The 14890-nt window shown below is 46.6% G+C and overlaps 1 protein-coding gene across 2 annotated transcripts in view; it reads left to right on the top strand.

Moving 5' to 3' along the window:
* The window catches only part of sema3b (sema domain, immunoglobulin domain (Ig), short basic domain, secreted, (semaphorin) 3B), a 297012-nt gene that overhangs the window by 48562 nt on the left and 233560 nt on the right, over positions 1 to 14890 (top strand). The gene's annotated exons all lie outside the window — the stretch shown is intronic.

The following is a 14890-nucleotide window of genomic DNA, read 5'->3' on the forward strand; positions in this document are numbered from 1 at the left end:
AGTCTTTGCTCATTGTTTTACTGTGGAAAAAGTTTATTTTGGGGAGGGGAAAAAATGCACAGATTCACATTTCTCCCACAAATTTAGCAGAACTGTGCAATGAAACCGCAGTGAGTGTTGAAATGTTCGCTGGATATTGTGAGTGTGTAGCTTGGCTTGATGGTGTGGAAAATAGAGGAATGTTCGGTTGAGTTGCTCTAGTGTTGGCAGTATTCATCAGATGCAGCTGAAAAGCCGAACTGCAGAGACAACACTTGATCTCTCCGGCTCCCCGAAAGCACTTGTTTGTTCCTGCAATTTAGGCAATTAGTGGGATCAATGGGTATACTTCGGACTGCTGTTTAGCTTCAGGTCCCGCTGAACAATGCGTCAGAAAGAACTGGGAAGCGTACATGGGACTGGTTGTGTGAGTTTGTTTAATACACCCTACATGCTGACTTCAAGGGGTAGAAAAAATCCTTTTACAGTGGGTATCGTGGCAACACTATTGCAGCCAAGGAATTGTGACATTAGGCAGATCAGATAACTCATCTAGATGGGCTGCATGCATAGGATATGGGCTGAATGCGGGCAAATAGGGCTAGCGTGGATAAATGGGGCTAAAGGGCCTGTTTCTGTGCTGTAGAACCCTGTGACTCTATGACATAGAAACATAGAAGATAGGAGCAGGAGTAGGTCATTCGACCCTCCGAGCCTGCTCCGCCATTCAACGAGATCATGGCTGATCTTAAAGTTCAGTACCCTGTCCCCGCCTTCTCTCCGTAACCTTTAATACCCTTATACTGAAGAAATAGATCTAATTCCCTCTTAAATAGATTTAATGAACCTGCCTCTACTGCCCTCTGTGGTAATGAATTCCACAGATTCACCACCCTCTGGGTAAAGAAATTCCTCCTCCTCTCGGTCCTAAATGGTTTGCCTATTATCCTCAAACCATGGCCCCGGGTTCTGGATTTTCCCATCATTGGAAATATCCCATCTGCATCCACTCTGTCCAGTCCTGCCAGAATTTTATATGTCTCTATGAGATCCCCTCTCAATCTTCTAAACTCCAGCGAGTACAATCCCAATTTGCGCAATCTTTCCTCATAAGTCATTCTTGCCATTCCAGGTATCAGCCTGGTGAATCATCTCTGCACTCCCTCCATTGCAAGAACATCCTTCCTTAGATAAGGTGACTAAAACTGCACACAATACTCCAGGTGGGGTCTCACCAAGGCCCTGTACAGCTGCAGTAAGGTATCCTTGTTCCTATACTCAAACCCTCTTGATATGAAGGCCAACATACCATTTGCCTTTTTAACTGCCTGATGTACCTGCATGCTCGCCTTCAGAGACTGGTGTACAAGTATCCCTGGGTCTCTCTGCACTTCCCCATCTCTTAATCTATTGCCATTCAAATAGTAATCTGCCCTCCGGTTTGTATTACCAAAGTGGATAACCTCACATTTATCCATATTGTAGTGCATTTGTCATGGATCTGCCCAGTCCCTCAATTTATCCAAATCACACTGGAGCTTCCTGACCCCCTCTTCCGTGCACACTACCCCTCCTAGCTTAGTGTCATCTGCAAATTTGGAGATGACTCGGGGCTGTCTGAGCTCATTACAAGATCGTATGAAAACCAAAGTTGACTTTGGAAAAGACTGAAGTGAAAAGCACAGGAAACAAAAATGTCAAGGCGATTTTGCCAAAATAAAACAATATGCAGCGGAGCAATGTGTGCTTCAGCACTGTTTCAATCATTTGAAGATTTCATTGAGAGTGGAATTAGTTAGTCAATGTGGAGTTCAACCAGAAAATCTGTAGATGTTAGGGTCAGGCACAACATACTGATGTGCTGGAGAAATTCAAAGGGTCGCGCAGAATCCATAAGATATAAAAGGTGAAAGTATTTTAGGCAATCATCCCCATTTCCTAACGCCGCAAATATTTGTTGTTATTTTTCCTATTGTCTGCTCTCCACCTCTGGACTGGTTTGCAGCCTGGGCTTCACTTGCACAAGGCATTCACTTGCACAAGGCATTCACTTGCACAAGGCATTCACTTGCACAAGGCATTCACTTGCACAAGGCATTCACTTGCACAAGGCATTCACTTGCACAAGGCATTCACTTGCACAAGGCATTCACTTGCACAAGGCATTCACTTGCACAAGGCATTCACTTGCACAAGGCATTCACTTGCACAAGGCATTCACTTGCACAAGGCATTCACTTGCACAAGGCATTCACTTGCACAAGGCATTCACTTGCACAAGGCATTCACTTGCACAAGGCATTCACTTGCACAAGGCATTCACTTGCACAAGGCATTCACTTGCACAAGGCATTCACTTGCACAAGGCATTCACTTGCACAAGGCATTCACTGCTTTCCAGTTCCATCCTCCAGGGGTCCCTCTTAATGCACCAGTACAGGTCGCTGACCACCTTCCCTCTGCCTGCACCAGTACAAGACACTGACCACCTTCCCTCTGCCCGCTTCAGTATCGCTGACCACTTTTGCTCTGTCCGCACCAGTACAAGTCGCTGACCACCTTCGCTCTGTCCGCACCAGTACAAGTCGCTGACCACCTTCGCTCTGTCCGCACCAGTACAAGTCGCTGACCACCTTTGCTCTGTCCGCACCAGTACAAGTCGCTGACCACCTTTGCTCTGTCCGCACCAGTACAAGTCGCTGACCACCTTTGCTCTGTCCGCACCAGTACAAGTCGCTGACCACCTTTGCTCTGTCCGCACCAGTACAAGTCGCTGACCACCTTTGCTCTGTCCGTACCAGTATAAGTCGCTGACCACCTTCCCTCTGCCTGCACCAGTACAAGCCACTGACCACCTTCCCTCTGTCCGCACCAGTGACAAAGTCCTGCCAGTGGCCAACCATTTCAGTTCTGTGCCCCACTCCCATGCTCACGTATCTGTCCATGGTCTCATGTACTGTCTCACTAAGACCACCCGTAAATTGGAGGAACAACATCTGATTTTCCATCTGGGCACTCTCCAGCCAGACAGCATTAACATTGACTTCTCCAGTTTCTGCTAACCTGCTCTCCTCCCTTCCCTTCCCCCTGTCATCTCTCCACCCCCTTCCCTCTCCATTCACCCACCCAACCATCCCTCCTCTCTTTGCTTGCTACTGTCCCCTCCCTCCCTTCCTTCTCCACCTATCACTTCCTGCCTTTGCAACCACGCCTCCCCCCATTCTTTTATTCAGACACCTGCCGACATTTTTACATACCTTGATGAAGGACTCAAGCCTGAAACACCAGTTATTTATTTTTACCTTTGCAATGTAAAGGACAGTGTTTCTCCAGCTTTGTGTTTTTATTCTTAATGCATGTTCCTAAACAGTGAGGGGATTTGATGCATGTCTGTGAGCTTCTTAGCACCAAGGTAACACTGCGGTGTTGAACACAATTGATTTGCCTTCCTTATCATGGATAGCATTTCAGGATGGGGGCCTTTGTCAAGGCTATAGTAAGGGGAGATAGTAAGTGTGAAATGGGGAGGTGTTTGTGGATGAACCTAGAAGTGATGGACAAAAACTGGGCATTACAGTTGGTGTAGAGGTTAGTGCAATGCCTTTATAGCCCCAGTGATTGGGCCAGGATTCAAATCCCATGCTGTCTGTAAGGAGTTTGCATGTTCTCTCCATTGTCTGTGGGTTTTCCCAGAGGGGGGCTCCAGTTTGCTGCCACCCTTCAAAATGTAATGGGGGTTGTCGGTGTCAATGGGGTGTAAATTGGACGGCATGGACTCGTGGGCCAAAATGGCCTGTCACTGCGCTGTATGTCTAAAATTAAAATGAAGATTGGAGATACAGGTAGTGGATGTCACTGGGGTTCGGTGGGGGTGGGGGGGGCTGGGAAGGGATGAGAGAAATGCAACAGGTTAAGGATAAAAACAATACATTTCTCACACAGCACATAAAAATAGAGGTGTATAAATATTCTCGAATAATATGCTCCTTTTCATTTATAATAAACCCAAGGTTACTGGATATTGTTAATCAATCTCATGATCTGTGTCAAGAAGCTATTTCTCAGCCCCAGCAGTCCTGAATTTGATGCTCCTGTACCTCGTTCCTAAATCTTTTTGGAACTTGAGAACTTGACCGGAGAAAAGGTGGGGGTTTGAACACTCCAAGTCTATACTCTTGTCCATGTTACCATTTTCTAATGTTGCTTGCGTTTCGTTCTGCTTGTGTGCCTTGCCGAATGTGAGTGAACAGCCACTCTGCTCCAGACTGCCCAACTTGGTGCATTCCTGGATAACATGCAAAATTGAGCTTCTTGCTATATTTTGGTCGATGTGACTCTAAAGACATTCAGAACTGTATCAGTGCAGAAAATCTGAAGTGGTCCAATGATTTGTAGCTTCTGAATTTTCTTCTTTCAAGTGTGGCCTGATTGATTTTGTGTAGATGAGAGAGCTTGTGAGGATTTAAGGCCTATAATCCTTGTCAGGTTTTTGCTGCCTGGAATTTAGTTTCTACAAAACATGGATGCAGGAAAAGCTGAAGCCCCTTCTGGCTTTTCCAACATTCATTACTAATTGTGCACTTTCCTGCATTGTTTCCATAATTCTTAAGACTCTCATTTAGAGGATGGAGAAAGTGTCACATTGATAGCCAGACAAGAAATTTTAAAGAAATGTAAAGATGACTCTTCACCTACTCATACCCATTGGTTACATGATATCCTATTTAAGCTTGGAGAAAATTAGATACATTATAGATAGAAAGTTTCAATTTGAAAAGATGTGGGGCCTATTCATCGAATACTCTCATGATTGGAAGATTTAAGAAGTTTGGATGCTCTGGAGATTCTCCGTCTATTGTCTGGAGGTTGCTATTTGATCCATATCTTTACATCCTTTTCTTCATTAAATAAGTTTTAGTTTTTTTTGTTTTCTTTTTATTATTTTATTATTAACGATAAATAAGGGTTTAAATATGGTTGTCATAGATCATTTCAATAAATTAGACAGAATTTACCCTTTGTTCAGATCAGTGTTTTCAAACTGCCCCCCCCAAACTCACATTCTACCTTAAGTATTCCCCTATGCCATCGATGCTCTGTGATTAGTAAAGGATTGTTTAAGGTGGGATGTGGGTGGAAAGAAAAAGTTTGAGACCCACTGTTTTAATCGTACCTCATTGACTCGTTATGTGCACGGTTTCATAACTCCAAAGGAAATGGGCCAATGACAATTTTTCTCAAGTAAAATATTTCAGTAACAATTGAGTCTCGAGCAGTGGTTCTCAACCTTCCCTTCCCACTCACAACTCACCTTAAGCAATCCCTTACTGAACACAGAGCACCGATGGCATAGGGATTACTTAAAGTGGTGAGTTTAAGGGGCAGTTTGAAAACTCCTGATTGAGATCAATGGAGAGTCTAATGTAGTTTTATATATTGTCTATCCACATGTATATGATGTGACCTGTTATTCATTTTATTAAATACTTTGTATATAGGAATTCTATTTTAAGCAATAAAAATATTTAAGAAAAGAAAGAACATTGTGACCTAAATAGAAGTAGAAGTAGATTATTTGGCCCACAACTGTGGTTGATCTTTTACGTTGGTGCTCCTTTCCTGCACTAAGACTACATCCCTTGATCCCCACAGTAAGTATTTTGAATGTACTCGGTGCCTGACCATCCAGACATTTTGGGTAGATAATTCTAGACTACATAGTCAAAAGGCTTGGGCCTGAATCATTGGATACCCTTCACTTCCTACAGATACTGTATGGCCTGCTGAGATTCCCCAGCACTTTTGTGTGTTCCCTATTTCGCTTCACCTCTGTACTGAATGGCAGAAGTCTGTAGCAACCCGCGCCTCGGGCCAACACTGGAAATGGTCTTCGAACGCAGCGACTGGAAAGACCTCTCACGGGCTGAGATGCCCATTTCCATAGGCCACCAGTAGAATAGTGAAACAGGCCAACCACCGCTGGCGGATCCCATGGGGCCCAATCAGGGCCAAGATGCTGGAACTGACCAATCTGTGGCCAGCTCGCTCAAGCCCTGCCCTGTTGGTGACGTGGCCGAGCTCACTATAAAAGGCAGAGCCGCCCCTGAACAAACTCTGTGTTGAATACACTCTACGAGTATATGTGTGTGTTTTCTTTCCTCTGCAACTTTCAAGCTACAACCGTGAACCATAACCTGGCTTTCGCAGCAGTGACCCTGCTATAAATCCTTATTTTGAGACACTGACCCTCCCTCCCCCCCACCCCCACCCTCCGCCCAGTTCCAGATACTCCAGCCAGTGGCTGGAGTATTTAAGTAACTCCAGTTTCTGCTTCTTCTGTGGGATAGAATTTCCAGATGTGCTCCACTTGTTTACAACTGCTTCTTGACATCATCTGCAAAAAAAAAAGTTCACTCTAAATTCTGGATATCTCCCCCCACTCGCCCCACCCCCCAGATCCAGCACAAAAGCATTGAAGAATGATTAAATATTTTGTTCTGTTTGGGCTGCAGAGCTAAGTGCCATTACCCCATAAACAAAGTGAGAACAAAGCAAAGAGCCACCTGCAACAAGGATAAAGTGGTCGCCAATCTGCCGAGTAATTTGTCCTGTCAGATCTCTGACCTCAGCTCTTTGTTCCCCTGTGGCTCTGGTGATCTTGTAGCCAAACAAGCAAGAAGAACAGTGAGGGCCAGCAATCCAATTGCATAAAGTGTACGCTTCATTAGTCCTCTGCATCTACCCATCTCTCATCCCAGATGTCACCACTAGAGCATTGGTTTAACAGTGTGACTGGACAATCATTTACTCACAGGGCTGGCTGAATTGCGAATCTCTCACCGATTCGTCGTGCAACATATAACCCTGTCACCAGCCTCCAGGCACGCCGCCTCAGTTCATCTTTTGATCTCTTATCCACATCTGTAGAAATTATTGGAAACATCTGGGACTCCCAGTAGAACCACAGTCCAGCTGTTTGATTGTGACTTGGATGGTTTTGAGGTCCAGCTGCAAATTTGCAGGGTGTGAATATGTAATGAATTAAATATTATTTTCTCTCAAGCCAGACTTCACCAAAAAAAATCTCAATTGAGTTTAATGTTGAACGGAATTTTAATACAACAGGTGGAAAAGGGAGGGAAAAAAAGTGAAAGGTTTACTGTTAAATATAAAAAGTTGCATTTAAATATGGCCTGTAGTGTCCCTTTCAGAATGCCCTGATGTGTATTACAACTGCCGTGTAGAGAAAAAAATCAAGCTGCCACAAAGAGCAATCAAATAATGACTGGCTAATCTACTTTAATGGAATTCATTGAGACATAACCATTAATCATAACGTTTGGAATAACTCTTTTAAGGTAGTGCCATGGAAGGGAACAGATGGGGTCAATGTTCCATCTGAGAGATGACAGTGAATCACCACCTCCCTGATACTGCTGTGTTAGTTGAGATTTATGCGCATGTCTCAGAGTGGGATGTCTCAAAGGATGCAGAATGATCGGCCCCAACCCATCTTTCTCATTGAGGCGAGGTGGGCATTCATTTCTGTCTTCTAGTTACAGTGATGGTAACTTGGTGCCTTGCAGTTTCGCCGTTGGTCTGCGGAGTTTGCAGGTTTCCTGACACTGGCCAGTGACTGAGAGGTGAGATCAGAGAGGCAACCAGATTTAAATGTACTTATTGCATGTACTGAATTACAAAGATATTCCAGAGCTAACAAGTAGTTATCATGCTCTGGCAACTTCTTAAAATAGAGGCAGAAAAGAAAATCATGTTCTGGATCTGCCCTAGAAGAAAAATTTGGAAGGAAGTTTTTCAACCTCTTATCGGTTATTTTTTAAATTAAAAAGGGAACCTTACTCTTTAATAACTCCTTTTGGAATACTTTGTGATGATGAGATAAAGGTCATGTTTTATCCTTTTCTTCATTAATGGCCAGACGTGCTATTTTGATTAAATGGAAAGACGATGATTCACCTCCACATGCACAGTGGCTCGGGATACTGTTTAAACTTGGAAAAAATTAGATGTGATTCAAATACTAAATTCGAAAAGTTATGTGGGTCATCTACAGACTACAGGTGCCTAAACTTTTATCTGGGATTGTCGGGACTGGACACCTGCCGTTGTTCGGAATCTTCCAGATTTCGGAATTATTTTAAAATGGCAGTTCCCTTTAAGCAAATGTGATGTTTCAAGATTGCACAGATCAGGGGCCGCAGGGTGTTAACTGAATTTAGATAAAGGACATATCACTTGTATGTTTTTTTTAATTTTAAAGTAAAACTTCAAAATAAAACTGGCTCAGACCCCTCCGCCCCCCACCCCCCCGCAAGTGTCTCTTACCTTCGGTGGAAAGGTGACTCTCAGCTCCAAGTACCTGGTGGGAGAGAAGCAGGTGGCAGCTGGTCAATGCGGGAGCAATGGCTGACTTCCTTACCCATAATCCACCATGAGCCATCACTGCCACAGTGAGTGAACTCCAGGCTTGGTATCACGTCGGGAATCAGATTGGGGGGGGGGGGCGGTTGAGGCAACTGACGGACGGTTGGGAGGGGGGGGGGTGATGGACAGAGGGCTGGGGATAGGACTGAGGCAGTTGGGCATTTTCATTACCCAAAAAAGTGAAGTTGCTGGTATTTGGAATCCCGGATAAAAGGTTAGGCCCCTATACTATCAGAACCATGTGTTGGTGTTAATTTGGAATTTTGGCATGGTGCTCTCTCTCTCTCCAAGATTATGCCACTTGAATTTTTTAAATGTCAACCTTCACCCTTGTTTAGGGGACAGGGTTTACATTTTTTTTTGTTAGGTTTTATTGCGCTTCTGAATTTCTACATATGATCATTAATGTAACTTTTTTAACGAGTCCTGTAGCACAGATCATAATTGAGTTTTTTTTTCTAACTGAATAAATATCAATAAAAATATTTTTAAAGTCAGTGAATGGCTTAGAGTCATCCCACCTGCGATGTAACTGTGTCCCCAACCTGTCCCCGTATCCATAGCCGGGGACCTGGAGCTCGAGCTTGAGCCCTCTATCCAGCTGCCTTCTTTCCGCCACCGAGGCGATGGATTTTCTCGTCGGTATTTGTGAAAGGTTTTATGCAAAAATGCCACTCAGACAATCTGAGGGAGCTGTCTTATCTGCAAGTTTGAGGATTACCATGGTGTTGCTTTATTTCAAAACCGTCAAGTTGTGAATGATTTGACTTGTTCTAACACAGCAGAAGCTGCACGAGCAAATCCATGATGAGAAATAACAGGAGTAAAGCACAACAGCCTGCGTGAGTTTCTCCAGCATTGTGCTTTCAACAGGACCAGTTAATTTGTAGAGGCAATGGCAGCAGGCACTGGAACAATACCAGCAGAGTTAACACCAGCAAGTGTAGAACCACTCCAGCAGAGTTAACACCAGCAAGTGTAGAACCACCCCAGCAGAGTTAACACCAGCAAGTGTAGAACCACCCCAGCAGAGTTAACACCAGCAAGTGTAGAACCACTCCAGCAGAGTTAACACCAGCAAGTGTAGAACCACCCCAGCAGAGTTAACACCAGCAAGTGTAGAACCACCCCAGCAGAGTTAACACCAGCAAGTGTAGAACCACCCCAGCAGAGTTAACACCAGCAAGTGTAGAACCACCCCAGCAGAGTTAACACCAGCAAGTGTAGAACCACCCCAGCAGAGTTAACACCAGCAAGTGTAGAACCACCCCAGCAGAGTTAACACCAGCAAGTGTAGAACCACTCCAGCAGAGTTAACACCAGCAAGTGTAGAACCACCCCAGCAGAGTTAACACCAGCAAGTGTAGAACCACTCCAGCAGAGTTAACACCAGCAAGTGTAGAACCACCCCAGCAGAGTTAACACCAGCAAGTGTAGAACCACCCCAGCAGAGTTAACACCAGCAAGTGTAGAACCACCCCAGCAGAGTTAACACAAGCAAGTGTAGAACCACCCCAGCAGGGTTAACACCAGCAAGTGCAGAACCACTCCAGCAGGGTTAACACCAGCAAGTGTAGAACCACTCCAGCAGAGTTAACACCAGCAAGTGTAGAACCACTCCAGCAGAGTTAACACAAGCAAGTGTAGAACCACCCCAGCAGAGTTAACACCAGCAAGTGTAGAACCACCCCAGCAGAGTTAACACCAGCAAGTGTAGAACCACTCCAGCAGAGTTAACACCAGCAAGTGTAGAACCACTCCAGCAGAGTTAACACCAGCAAGTGTAGAACCACCCCAGCAGAGTTAACACCAGCAAGTGCAGAACCACTCCAGCAGAGTTAACACCAGCAAGTGTAGAACCACTCCAGCAGAGTTAACACCAGCAAGTGTAGAACCACCCCAGCAGAGTTAACACCAGCAAGTGTAGAACCACCCCAGCAGAGTTAACACCAGCAAGTGTAGAACCACCCCAGCAGAGTTAACACAAGCAACTGTAGAACCACCCCAGCAGGGTTAACACCAGCAAGTGCAGAACCACTCCAGCAGGGTTAACACCAGCAAGTGCAGAACCACTCTAGCAGGGTTAACACCAGCAAGTGTAGAACCACTCCAGCAGAGTTAACACCAGCAAGTGTAGAACCACCCCAGCAGAGTTAACACCAGCAAGTGTAGAACCACCCCAGCAGAGTTAACACCAGCAAGTGTAGAACCACCCCAGCAGAGTTAACACAAGCAAGTGTAGAACCACCCCAGCAGAGTTAACACCAGCAAGTGTAGAACCACTCCAGCAGAGTTAACACAAGCAAGTGTAGAACCACCCCAGCAGAGTTAACACCAGCAAGTGTAGAACCACCCCAGCAGAGTTAACACCAGCAAGTGTAGAACCACTCCAGCAGAGTTAACACCAGCAAGTGTAGAACCACCCCAGCAGAGTTAACACCAGCAAGTGTAGAACCACCCCAGCAGAGTTAACACCAGCAAGTGCAGAACCACTCCAGCAGGGTTAACACCAGCAAGTGCAGAACCACTCCAGCAGGGTTAACACCAGCAAGTGTAGAACCACTCCAGCAGAGTTAACACCAGCAAGTGTAGAACCACCCCAGCAGAGTTAACACCAGCAAGTGTAGAACCACCCCAGCAGAGTTAACACCAGCAAGTGCAGACCCACTCCAGCAGAGTTAACACCAGCAAGTGTAGAACCACTCCAGCAGAGTTAACACCAGCAAGTGTAGAACCACCCCAGCAGAGTTAACACCAGCAAGTGTAGAACCACCCCAGCAGAGTTAACACCAGCAAGTGTAGAACCACCCCAGCAGAGTTAACACAAGCAAGTGTAGAACCACCCCAGCAGGGTTAACACCAGCAAGTGTAGAACCACCCCAGCAGAGTTAACACCAGCAAGTGTAGAACCACCCCAGCAGAGTTAACACCAGCAAGTGTAGAACCACCCCAGCAGAGTTAACACCAGCAAGTGTAGAACCACCCCAGCAGAGTTAACACAAGCAAGTGTAGAACCACCCCAGCAGGGTTAACACCAGCAAGTGTAGAACCACCCCAGCAGAGTTAACACAAGCAAGTGTAGAACCACCCCAGCAGAGTTAACACCAGCAAGTGTAGAACCACCCCAGCAGAGTTAACACCAGCAAGTGTAGAACCACCCCAGCAGAGTTAACACAAGCAAGTGTAGAACCACCCCAGCAGGGTTAACACCAGCAAGTGTAGAACCACTCCAGCAGAGTTAACACCAGCAAGTGTAGAACCACCCCAGCAGAGTTAACACCAGCAAGTGTAGAACCACCCCAGCAGAGTTAACACCAGCAAGTGTAGAACCACCCCAGCAGAGTTAACACCAGCAAGTGTAGAACCACCCCAGCAGAGTTAACACCAGCAAGTGTAGAACCACCCCAGCAGAGTTAACACCAGCAAGTGTAGAACCACCCCAGCAGAGTTAACACCAGCAAGTGTAGAACCACCCCAGCAGAGTTAACACCAGCAAGTGTAGAACCACCCCAGCAGGGTTAACACCAGCAAGTGTAGAACCACTCCAGCAGAGTTAACACCAGCAAGTGTAGAACCACCCCAGCAGAGTTAACACCAGCAAGTGTAGAACCACCCCAGCAGAGTTAACACCAGCAAGTGTAGAACCACTCCAGCAGAGTTAACACCAGCAAGTGTAGAACCACTCCAGCAGAGTTAACACAAGCAAGTGTAGAACCACTCCAGCAGAGTTAACACCAGCAAGTGCAGAACCACTCCAGCAGAGTTAACACCAGCAAGTGTAGAACCACCCCAGCAGAGTTAACACCAGCAAGTGTAGAACCACCCCAGCAGAGTTAACACCAGCAAGTGTAGAACCACCCCAGCAGGGTTAACACCAGCAAGTGTAGAACCACTCCAGCAGAGTTAACACCAGCAAGTGCAGAACCACTCCAGCAGAGTTAACACCAGCAAGTGTAGAACCACCCCAGCAGAGTTAACACCAGCAAGTGCAGAACCACTCCAGCAGAGTTAACACCAGCAAGTGTAGAACCACCCCAGCAGAGTTAACACCAGCAAGTGTAGAACCACCCCAGCAGAGTTAACACCAGCAAGTGTAGAACCACCCCAGCAGAGTTAACACCAGCAAGTGTAGAACCACCCCAGCAGAGTTAACACCAGCAAGTGTAGAACCACCCCAGCAGAGTTAACACCAGCAAGTGCAGAACCACTCCAGCAGGGTTAACACCAGCAAGTGCAGAACCACTCCAGCAGAGTTAACACCAGCAAGTGTAGAACCACCCCAGCAGAGTTAACACCAGCAAGTGTAGAACCACCCCAGCAGAGTTAACACCAGCAAGTGCAGAACCACTCCAGCAGGGTTAACACCAGCAAGTGCAGAACCACTCCAGCAGAGTTAACACCAGCAAGTGTAGAACCACCCCAGCAGAGTTAACACCAGCAAGTGTAGAACCACCCCAGCAGAGTTAACACCAGCAAGTGTAGAACCACCCCAGCAGAGTTAACACCAGCAAGTGTAGAACCACCCCAGCAGAGTTAACACCAGCAAGTGTAGAACCACCCCAGCAGAGTTAACACAAGCAAGTGTAGAACCACCCCAGCAGGGTTAACACCAGCAAGTGTAGAACCACTCCAGCAGAGTTAACACCAGCAAGTGTAGAACCACCCCAGCAGAGTTAACACCAGCAAGTGTAGAACCACCCCAGCAGAGTTAACACCAGCAAGTGTAGAACCACCCCAGCAGAGTTAACACCAGCAAGTGTAGAACCACCCCAGCAGAGTTAACACCAGCAAGTGTAGAACCACCCCAGCAGAGTTAACACCAGCAAGTGTAGAACCACTCCAGCAGAGTTAACACAAGCAAGTGTAGAACCACTCCAGCAGAGTTAACACCAGCAAGTGCAGAACCACTCCAGCAGAGTTAACACCAGCAAGTGTAGAACCACTCCAGCAGAGTTAACACCAGCAAGTGTAGAACCACCCCAGCAGAGTTAACACCAGCAAGTGTAGAACCACCCCAGCAGAGTTAACACCAGCAAGTGTAGAACCACCCCAGCAGGGTTAACACCAGCAAGTGTAGAACCACTCCAGCAGAGTTAACACCAGCAAGTGTAGAACCACCCCAGCAGAGTTAACACCAGCAAGTGTAGAACCACCCCAGCAGAGTTAACACCAGCAAGTGTAGAACCACCCCAGCAGAGTTAACACCAGCAAGTGTAGAACCACCCCAGCAGAGTTAACACAAGCAAGTGTAGAACCACCCCAGCAGAGTTAACACCAGCAAGTGTAGAACCATTCCAGCAGAGTTAACACCAGCAAGTGTAGAACCACCCCAGCAGAGTTAACACAAGCAAGTGTAGAACCACCCCAGCAGAGTTAACACCAGCAAGTGTAGAACCACTCCAGCAGTGTTAACACCAGCAAGTGTAGAACCACCCCAGCAGAGTTAACACCAGCAAGTGTAGAACCACCCCAGCAGAGTTAACACCAGCAAGTGCAGAACCACTCCAGCAGGGTTAACACCAGCAAGTGCAGAACCACCCCAGCAGGGTTAACACCAGCAAGTGCAGAACCACTCCAGCAGGGTTAACACCAGCAAGTGCAGAACCACTCCAGCAGGGTTAACACCAGCAAGTGCAGAACCACTCCAGCAGGGTTAACACCAGCAAGTGCAGAACCACTCCAGCAGGGTTAACACCAGCAAGTGCAGAACCACTCCAGCAGGGTTAACACCAGCAAGTGCAGAACCACTCCAGCAGGGTTAACACCAGCAAGTGCAGAACCACTCCAGCAGGGTTAACACCAGCAAGTGCAGAACCACTCCAGCAGGGTTAACACCAGCAAGTGCAGAACCACTCCAGCAGGGTTAACACCAGCAACTAGCTGTTGATAGGAGGTATTTTTCTGACTGGAAGTCTGTACCAGGGATCCGGGCTGGGACCATGTAAAAATACAAAGCTGGAGAAACTCAGCAGGTCCTTTATCTCGCCAAGGTAAAAATACAGGACCGACGTTTCGGGCTTGGGCCCTTTGTAGAGGTAATGCTGGGACCATTGTTTGTCATATATAGGACTTGTATGAGAATGGAAGTGGACTGATTGGTAAGAGGTGGACCAGTAGATAGTGAAGGTTTGATACAGAGGGATCAAGATCAGCTGATAAGTGTGGCAGAATGGTGAAAGGTGTGAGGTGGTGCATTTTGGCATGTCCATATATTCCAGAGATGGCAGCTCCCAGAAGTGAAGCAGAGGGAAAGGTTAATGATGGAGCCATTAGGTATATTTGCCTTCATGATTTGAGATGTTGAGTACAAGAGTGGGGGAGGTCCCGTTGCAGCTGTGCCAAGCAGGCTGGACTGGGAGTGTTGTGTACAGTTTTTAAAATGAGATGCACAGCACTTGTAGGGCTTGCAACTTGCTTTTTAACCCTTACGAGCTCGTGCTGCCCATGTACACCCCCGTTAACCTAC

Source organism: Narcine bancroftii, chromosome 5, assembly GCF_036971445.1.
Source record: "Narcine bancroftii isolate sNarBan1 chromosome 5, sNarBan1.hap1, whole genome shotgun sequence".
NCBI classification, from domain to species: Eukaryota; Metazoa; Chordata; class Chondrichthyes; order Torpediniformes; family Narcinidae; genus Narcine; species Narcine bancroftii.